Raw genomic sequence first — 9,306 nt, 5'->3', positions numbered from 1 at the left:
GACCTAGGGCCAGGTATCCCTGTCCATGTAATCTGACTCTAGGGCCAGGTATCCCTGTCCATAGGTAATCTGACATAGGGCCAGGTATCCCTGTCCGTGTAATCTGACCTAGGCCAGGTATCCCTGTCCATGTAATCTGACCTAGGGCCAGGTATCCCTGTCCATGTAATCTGACTATAGGCAGGTAATCCTGTCATGTATCTGACCTAGGGCAGGTATCCCTGTCCGATGTAATCTGACCTAGGGCCAGGGTATCCCTGTCCATGTAATCTGACCTAGGGCCAGGTATCCCTGTCCATGTAATCTGACCTAGGGCCAGGTATCCTGTCCATGTAATCTGACCATAGGGCCAGGTATCCCTGTCCATGTAATTGACCTAGGCCAGGTATCCCTGGTCCAGGTAATCTGCCTAGGGCCAGGATATCCCTGTCCATGTAATCTGACCTAGGGTCCAGGTATCCCTGTCCATGTAATCTGACCTAGGGCCAGGTTCCTCCTGTCCATGTAATCTGACCTAGGGCCAGAGTTATCCCTGTACCCATGTAATCTGACCTAGGGCCAGGTATCCTGTCCATGTAATCTGACCTAGGCCAGGTATCCCTGTCCATGTAATCTGACCTAGGGCCAGGTATCCCTGTCCATGTAATCTGACCTAGGGTCAGGTATCCCTGTCCATGTAATATTGGATCAGCACTCATACTCTGAGGGCTTTGTGAATACGGGCTCTGGTGTGTCATATTGGTGTTGTGGCAATTCTGGCGTGGTAGATTTCTTAAAGGGGTATGAGTTCACTTGTGATTTTTCTCCTTGGTCTTCTTTCTTCCAGTCTCTCATGGTCTCTCTCTCACTCTCTGGTGTTCATCCAGTAGATATCCTCCTAACCGAGTATAATACAGAAACTCATGGGTGGGTTGAGAGAGAGAGAGAGATCCATAATCCATCTGAACATGAATGTTGTTATGTTTGAGTGTAACACCGTCAGAAAGCCTTTGGTGACGCATTTATTCAAACAACACACTTAAATTGGGTTGTGACATTCATGTGATGTCGCGCGGCTATTTAACGAACAATATTATGACTATTGTCCCTTTGATTTACCAGCAATACCGAAAGCAGCTACACGATGGCGCCAGAGTCTTTCACATAGGCCCTACATCTCTTCAATTTTATTTTATACTCGAATGCAGTGCTGATGATAGGTGCGCGCTGTCGGTCTTTTTAAAATAAAGACATAAAATTGTTGACGTGTATTAATGCATTTGGGATGATACATTGCTGTTATCCATATTGCATGCCCTATTATGCGGATATATTTTTTATTTAACTAGGCAAGCCAGTTAAGAACAAATTCTTATTTACAATGACGGCCTACAGTAGGAACAGTAGGTTAACGTCCTTGTTCAGGGGCAGAACGACAATGTTTACCTTGTCAGTTCGGGGATTCGATGCACCAACCTTTCGGTTACTGGCCCAACGCTCTAACCACCAGGCTACCTTCCGCCCCATATATATGAATATATGATCCTTATTGCCTAGCTCACCTTCATTAAATAAAATAATAACGGACTTTAATACATGGGGTTGTTCATTAAATTAACGTCAAGTTGAGTTATTCTCGGTACCCCAACAGCTCGCGCTCCACGGGGGTGGGTGAGAAAAATATCACCTGCCCCGGCCTGGAAAATTAAGCACTCAGCTTCTTGCGACCGGACGAGTGGCGCGACCTTACCCGAAACTGCTCTTTGCCCAATCTCCCCGGGGATAATAACTCGCAATCCGAGATAATACCAACCAGGCAGCCACGGACCCCCGGTGACACGGGGAAGGGCGTCTCGAGCAGCAGGCAAGACGAACCTGGCTGACATCACCGTTGCGCGTTGCTCGTGCTGCTATAGATCCGTAGGCATCTCCTCCCTCCCTCAGCCTTTTGGAACAGCCTGTGTGTATTCACTGCACTTAATCAGGGAGCGCGCGAGGCAGGAGGCGGACGGAGGGCGTGAACTAAAGAGGAACGGAGAACGGGAAAGCCACCAGAGCGCGGGACAGCACAGAGAGAGAAAGAGATACCCATCCAGATACATCTTATTTTCTCTCTAAACCGCTCCTCAATCACACTTTCTCCCGGCTTTCGGGACTGTCAGATTCGGCATCGAGGGTTTATTATCATTAATCTGATCCAAACCTGCAAACCTGCTCCTGCGGGCTTTTTCCAAACTCCGAACCCTTTAGCCTTTCACCAGTGATGTCCAAGGAACAACCGACCAAACCGGGGCTACGGGTGTTACACCAGAAGGCCATGGCTTCACTAGGCAACATGGATTGCCTTGCTCGTTTCTCGCCGGATTGTGCTGAAATAGAATGAAGCTGGTTTGGGTTAAACGCAGAGTGCAGAGATGTCGGTGCCTTTGCTGAAGATCGGCGTTGTGCTGAGCACCATGGCGATGATCACGAACTGGATGTCGCAGACTCTGCCCTCTCTAGTGGGGCTCAACACCACCAAGCTCACCGCGGAGAGGGCAGGCTACCCGGACAGGAGCACCGGAGTAAGTGGCACCGCTACTTTACGCTTCCCATGGGTTAATTTTGTCTGCATAAAAAATTACGGGTTTTGCTACCATTATTTACCTGGCTGCAGGATTTTATTTTATTCGCTCGCATGGTTGGTTAATGAATTATTAAAAGTTTATTTAGGCCTATTAGGCTATGGCCTCCTCCAAAATCTCATATTTGTTGCTTGACAGGGTCACTAGTATTTATGTTGTGCTGCCTATGTTTTCAGCGCCTGGTTGCTTGTCAGATCTTAGAGAAAATCGAATTTCATAGGCATGATTAATATCGCCTCTCTCAGGTTGATCACTCGCGGGATAGATATAGAGACTGAGAGCGAGATAGTCTTGTTGTATCTTACTGTATTTTCGAGGAGGGGCGTGGGAGCGCGCTGCATTGTGAGAGGTGGAGGAGAACAAGGGCGCGCGGTGGAGACTGAGAGCGACAATGAGTTTGTTTGGATGCTGCCATTGATAAAACGCTGCAAGGTAAACATTTTGTGAAAATGAAATTTCGCATCCAGACCTTTCCAGTGAAGTCAGCTGGGTTCCTCTTTGTCCCCGGCAGCCAGGCACCCTCAGTTCAGCGGGGTCTCGGAGAAAAAAAAGGTCATTTCATTACGCGGGGCATATTGCTTCTTGTCTTCTTGTCTCTTTGTCAAGCGCAATCTGACTTTTTGGTTAATCAAAGTAAATTGTTATGATTATTATGAAATATAAATCGTCTCATACTTTGTGAGATATTTTACGTATTAAGGTTGACTATGAAACCATTCATAATGTCACGTTCCTGACCTATTATCTGTTGTTTTGTATGTGTTAGTCGGTCAGGGCGTGAGTGTGGGTGGGCATTTCTATGTTTTGTGTTTCTATGTTTAGGTCTCGTAATCAGCCTTATATGGTTCTCAATCAGAGACAGGTGTTTGACGTTTTCCTCTGATTGAGAACCATATATAGGTTGGCTGTTCACACTGTTTGTTTGTGGGTGATTGTCTCCTGTGTCTTTCGTGTCTGTGTCTGTGTCTGTGTCTGTGTCTGTGTCTGTGTCTGTGTCTGTGTCTGTGTCTGTGTCTGTGTCTGTGTCTGTGTCTGTGTATGTGCACCACACGGGACTGTTTTGGCTGTTCATTCGTTTGATGTAGTCTGTTCCTGTCCGTGAGTTCTGCGTGTAGTTATGTAAGTTCCATGTTCAGGTCTGTCTACGCCGTGTTTGTTATTTTGTAATTTTCCAAGTGTTTTCGTGTTCGTCTTTTGTATTTCAAATAAATTCATTTATGTCTACATACCTCGCTGCGTGTTGGTCCGACCCATGCTCCTCCTCGTCCGAGGAGGAGGCAGATTTAGACAGCCGTTACACATAAAACCCACGTCTTCATGGGTTACATTTTTGGCAAAAAGCTATTGGATTACGACATATACAATTTCAATAGAGTCATTTAAAAAAAACACTACTATCTACTTCAATGTAAAGGCGATCTCTGTGCCTACATAGTCATTTTAGTTTATTATGTGATGATCAGATGGACAAAATTTTGCGTTATTACATAGTAATAAAGATCAGTCGGGTGGAGTGCTTTGCTTTCTCTAATCTGTACTCCCGCGGGATTATTGATAAAAGATTCCTCCAAACGAACTTGCCTTTCATGATGATATAGACCTAATGACTGGATAAACTAGTGTAGTAGAGTACTACAGTACATACTGTACCTAGTAATCCAGCATCCACCTTGCCACTATACTCAGTCAATGCCCCTGTGAAGTGAATATGGAAAGGTTGCCAGTTGGTTTTAAACATTCACATAGTTTTATTTTCAATTCATTTACCACATTTTAAGTACATTATTGTTGACATTTTTAGTGAATTTAAAGGATAGTATGTACAGTGATGACTAAAACACTATCCAAGCACTATATCCATTGACTCGCAGTAGTGCGCCAGACACATCATAATGCACTTAGATCAATGTTCACTATTGAAATAGGATGGTCATGATGTAGGCTACAGTGAAACGATAGATTGTGGATGAGTGTGTCGATTCAGGATCAGGATGCTGTTGGCTTTTATGTACAGTGGTAATGGAAGTGCTAATATTTCAGATTAATCAGGCAGATATTCTATGTCTTAAGAGACTGAATAGGAGGGAAGTGCCACTATTGCCAGTCTTAGCCCAGTCTCAATGTGGACTGATTGGACTGTGTTGATTGTTTAGTCTTGACAATCTCACACCTTCTATTTGTGTTGTTTTATAATTGGACACCAATAACTTTGATAATGTACATAGATGAGTATTTGGACAAGTCTCGACCAGTTCGATAGGCTGCCTTTCCCCTCTGGTGGCATGTTATAATTTGCTGGAGCTGGGCGGGAGGAGTTTAACGGTTCTCATCATGGCCAGATGGCGCCGTGCGCAATCCTGCGTGCGTGTGCATCCCACAGACAGACTGACATTATGTAAGCTCTGGCTGTATCTATGTAGTAGTGAGGGTTTAACGCACGACTCCACTCCAACGGGTGCGACACGTCACCACAAGCCTACACCGTGTGATTGAAACGTACTGCTAAGATAAGCCTATTCAGTCAGAGAGCAGGCGAGGAGGGATGGGGTACAATACTTTATTCAACAAATCCCTGACAATTGGATTATAGGATGAATGCTTTTGTTATTCTCTTGTCTCATCTGTTTTCTCTTTTTTTCTTTCTTTCTTTCATCCCCTCATCTCTTTTTATCCCTTCCTCACCTCTCTCTCCTCTCTCAAACACTCTCCTGTTTTCTCTCTCTTTCGTCCTCTTCTTTCCCACTTTATGTAACATCACTTTCTTTCTTGCTTCTGACTCTCTCTCTTTCTCCCTTTCTCTGTTCATCCTTCCCTCCATCTCTCTCTTCCAGGTGTTGCCAGCAAACCCAGAGGAGTCATGGCAAGTGTACAGTTCTGCCCAGGACAGTGAGGGGAGGTGTGTGTGCACAGTGGTGGCACCGCAGCAGTCCATGTGTTCACGAGACGCCCGCACCAAACAGCTGAGGCAGCTACTGGAGAAGGTAACTATGGTGACATAATGTCCACAGCAACACTAATGACCTGTCACGTCTTACCTCACAGACCACAGATCACCCCCCCCCCCCCCCCCMCACACCCCCACCCCCATCCTGGACAGCAGCCCAAGCATGCACGCACACAAACACATGGACAGCATCCCCAGACAAGCTACGGGAGCAGCACCCTGCCTCAACCTGTTCAACACCACAGACTCTGAGCCCATGCTATAGAAATATAATTTCTAGAATGGGCATCCCCATTCAAGCCAATGTTCTGTGATAGATGAATCGGTGGCCATATTGAGTGTACTCATGCCCATTTCCATGTCTCCCTGATCTCCCCTTTGATAGGTCCAGAACATGACCCAGTCCATCCAGGTGCTGGACCAGCGGACCCAGAGAGACCTGCAGTACGTGGAGAAGATGGAGGTGCAGCTGAGAGGTCTGGAGACCAAGTTCAGACAGGTGGAGGAGAACCACAAGCAGAACATCGCCAAGCAATACAAGGTACAGCAGCAGCCCAGCACAACTAAACCCACCCTGCTGGGGCTATGGGGCTATCACCATGACCACTGCCACTCATCTGACACAACCACCTCCACCCTCCATGGATGGGTTTATGTGTGTGCCCACGGCCCACTCAGGATATGGTCCAGCATCAGATGATAAACAACAACATTCTTATTCTAAAGTTATTCGAAAAGATACTTAGGTGCTGGATCCTCGCGGATTATCAACAGAGAGCACTCAAAAAATGCAATTTCAATACTTATCTATTATCTATATTTAATCACTGGTTAATGAATGAATGTTGAGATTGAACCATTGGAGTGCTGCATCTTTCCTTTTCTATGGTGCAGCATCACCAACCTCACCTAGAGTGTTTTCTATAGTCTCTAGGAACAGCTCTGAGTTTTAATGTATCAGGACTGTATCAGAATTAACTTCATTCTGGTGTATGAGCTGGAGGGATATTGGACAATTCAGTGGGCACATGCAAAAACTATCATCAACCAGATATTCATTCATTGCTTGGCTCACCTTCCTTCCTCCTTTCCTCCTACTCCTCCTCCCTTTAAAATGATTATCACCCATGCCAATTTAGCACCACACATTTATTGATTGATTGATTGGTTGATCGGTTGATTGGTTGATTGAATTAATCAATGAGAGAGGGTAGTAGATTCACCAGTATGTCACAGCTAACTTTTAAAACCACATAGGGTGCGTAAATTCAATCTGGCTATCTACTCCGATTTAGTGCACCTCGCCCGATCGCAGAAAAACTGATGCATTTACGAACGCTCAACACCCGTTGAATATGGCGGTGTCAGTAAACGTCGGCAAAAAAGCGTAATTAAATTGATGCCAGCAGCACAGTTACAGTCTCCAACACTCTGGATAACATGTAAACAGCTTAACCGGGTCTGCTAGGGCGAGTAAAATGGTCAGAGTGAGGTGTTGACTCGTTCGTGTCTGGAAGTAGCAATCAAGCTAGCCAACGTTAGCCAGTTAGCTTGGGTGCTTGACTGCCGTTGTGTGGTCAGAACGCTCGGATCAACCCTACTCCTCGATAACGCTCGGATCAACCCTACTCCTCGCAGAGCGTCCAGTGTGCGCTCTGAACGCTCCGAGAGCGAAACGCTCTGAATTTACTAATGTACAATCTGACAACGCTCTGAATTTACGAACGCCCAGAACTCTGGCACTCCAGATTACATTTATGAACACACCCATAGTCAGAAGCTACATGCACATTGATGTAAGTTTCCTGGCACTCAGACAAATACTGTAGATCCATTTTCCCACTCCTCTCCAGTTACCTGTCTAATGATGATAGACTGAACTACAGAATGTATTGTAGTCTCAACATTAACAGCAGTATCAATGACAAAACAACTATTTCCACCCCCTGCATCCCTGACTGAGTGTCTACATTTCCAATGCATGCCTCCCACGTTCATATCATGAGTGCAAAATCAAAGCATGCTTAACATACTCTCTAATCCAGTGTGTGTTCTGTGTCTGTTAGATAGATTAGTGAGCTAGATGTCAACAGTATGTTATTTTCTTGCTTGCAGGGCTAACTTTAGGACATGTAAAGAGAGAAGAAGAGGCAGGTCAATCCCATGTTCCACCTGAACTGGGCTACCACAGTACTGCGAGATTTACGAGCGTTCATGATTTACCTTTCGCACCATTAGTACTACTACTAAGAAACCCCACCTACCTCTTTCCCAAATAACCAACCAGCCAGCTCTACCTACCTGAAACCCCACCTACCCCTTTCCAAAATAACCAACCAGCCAGCTCTACCTACCTGAAACCCCACCTACCCCTTTCCAAAATAACCAACCAGCCAGCTCTACCTACCTGAAACCCCACCTACCCCTTTCCAAAATAACCAACCAGCCAGCTCTACCTACCTGAAACCCCACCTACCCCTTTCCAAAATAACCAACCAGCCAGCTCTACCTACCTGAAACCCCACCTACCCCTTTCCAAAATAACCAACCAGCCAGCTCTACCTACCTGAAACCCCACCTACCCCTTTCCAAAATAACCAACCAACCAGCCAACCCTACCTACCTTCCCTACCTTCCCTACCTTCCCTACCTTCCCTACCTTCCCTACCTTCCCTACCTTCCCTACCTTCCCTACCTTCCCTACCTTCCCTACCTTCCTACCTACCTACCTACCTACCTACCTATCTACCTATCTACCTATCTACCTATCTACCTATCTACCTACCTACATCTTTAGAAAAAAGAAATGTAGAAATGGTTCTACATTGAACCCCAAAGCATTTTATCTGCAACCAAAAATGGTTCTTCAAAGGGTTCTCCTATGGGGACACCCAAAGTTCCATTTAAGGTTCTAGATAGCACCTTTTCTTCTAAGTGTGTACCTACCTACCTACCTACCTACCTACCTACCTACCTACCTACCTACCACAGATCTATTTCTGCATGTTACTGGTAGAACATTTCCATCAAAAGGCTTTTTCAAAAGAAAACAATTAGTTGTTTACAGTTATTATTATAATTTTTACTTTTGGTTTTTGTCTATGCATACTTGGTTACTAAAGACTACTACGTACCTATAAACATTAGTGATAATAAAATCTGAAACCCTTTGTTGTGTGTGACATGTAAAAGCATGTAACTCTGTTGCATTTTAAACAATGATGACCAATAAAGAGCTTTCCCAATTGTTTCCTGGTGTACTGAGGGCTTGTGTTTAACGTACCGGCTCATCTGCATCAGGGCGAAGCCTCTGCTTGCTCGCCAATACGGTGGAACACACATCAGGATTTGTTTGCTCAGACACACACAAACACACTGTACACACACACACACACACACACACACACACACACACACACACACACACACACACACACACACACACACAGGGCTATTGTGTTACTGTGAGAGAATGTCAGTGTAGGCCAGGCTAGAGTAGTCAGGGCCAGATAGGTGTTTTCTCCTTTAAAAAAAACTTTTTGGGAGTCTTTTCTTTTTTGTCTCCAGGCATGACACTGAACCCAGCTTATTTTAATCCTTTCAGGCCATAAAATCGAAAATGGAGGAGATTAGGCCGTTGATACCAGTGTTGGAGGAGTACAAAGCCGATGCCAAATTGGTATTGCAGTTTAAGGAAGAGGTCCAGAATCTGACGTCAGTTCTAAGCGAGCTCCAGGAGGAGATGGGAGCCTATGACTA

The 9,306-nt window shown here is 45.3% G+C and overlaps 1 pseudogene; it reads left to right on the top strand.

Annotated features, from left to right (window-relative positions):
• Window positions 1-1,825: 1,825 nt before the first annotated feature.
• LOC112070110 (noelin-like) overlaps window positions 1,826-9,306 on the top strand; it is a 24,220-nt pseudogene continuing 16,739 nt past the window's right edge.

This window comes from Salvelinus sp. IW2-2015, unplaced genomic scaffold (assembly GCF_002910315.2).
Source record: "Salvelinus sp. IW2-2015 unplaced genomic scaffold, ASM291031v2 Un_scaffold1221, whole genome shotgun sequence".
Classification (NCBI taxonomy): domain Eukaryota; kingdom Metazoa; phylum Chordata; class Actinopteri; order Salmoniformes; family Salmonidae; genus Salvelinus; species Salvelinus sp. IW2-2015.
The sequence above is the reverse complement of the archived record's forward strand: the minus strand, read 5'-3'. Positions and strand labels throughout refer to the sequence as shown.